Source organism: Austrofundulus limnaeus, unplaced genomic scaffold (assembly GCF_001266775.1).
Source record: "Austrofundulus limnaeus strain Quisiro unplaced genomic scaffold, Austrofundulus_limnaeus-1.0 Scaffold743, whole genome shotgun sequence".
NCBI lineage: Eukaryota > Metazoa > Chordata > Actinopteri > Cyprinodontiformes > Rivulidae > Austrofundulus > Austrofundulus limnaeus.
The window spans coordinates 147218-147993 of NW_013953145.1; the positions used below are offsets into that span (position 1 = coordinate 147218).

Here is a 776-nt window from a genome sequence, read left to right on the forward strand (position 1 = left end):
ACACACACACACACACACACACACACACACACACACACACACACACACACATCGTTCAGACATTCTCCTTATCTCTCAGCTCCTTGGCTGCATCTTGACACACTAACCATGCACAAATATGGAAAGAGCAAAGCTCTGTCAACACCGTCCCAGTAATCCCAGTATGCAGCTGATCTCACTTAACACACACTCACACAGTCACAGGTTCAGACACACACACACACACACACACACACACACACACACACGGATGTAGACTGTGCACACAAACGTGACATTAACAATAAAAACAGCTGATTTACCAACACAACATTCTCATCCCAACAAATACTCTCATCATCATCAAAAACACACACAGTCCCCCCCACACACCCCCACCACCCCCCCGGGAAAGTGTGAGACAGCAGTGCATCACTGTTAGCATTACATACCACTCAGATAAGACGCGAGAGGAACCGAGACCCTCGGTRGAACCACCAGATCCAGACTGAGTTGCTGATGACAAAGAATAATTTTTTTTAACGAGATTGTCTCGCAGCAAATAAATCAACGTGCCAGTCACATAATACAGCATGTAAGGATTTAGATAATGACTGCACACAAATCTGGAACAATCCAACCCTGAATGTCCAGAATTTGTTTGCAAGACAATTTTAACACAAACCAAAGTCATTTCAACTTTGAAAAACCAACAGAATACAACAAACGTGCAAAGAATAAATCCAAAATACTTTCTTTTTTCCTTGTGTTGTTTTCAGGCTGCAGAGATGAGATAG

General features: G+C 43.0%; 1 long non-coding RNA gene across 1 annotated transcript in view; it reads right to left on the reverse strand.

The window, feature by feature from the left end:
* The window catches only part of LOC106532283 (uncharacterized), a 13515-nt gene extending 13022 nt beyond the window's left edge, over positions 1–493 (reverse strand). The window contains exon 1 of the long non-coding RNA XR_001312051.1: positions 432–493. This is a non-coding gene — a long non-coding RNA (uncharacterized LOC106532283). The remainder of the gene's footprint in view (positions 1–431) is intronic.
* Between the last annotated feature and the right edge of the window lie 283 nt (positions 494–776).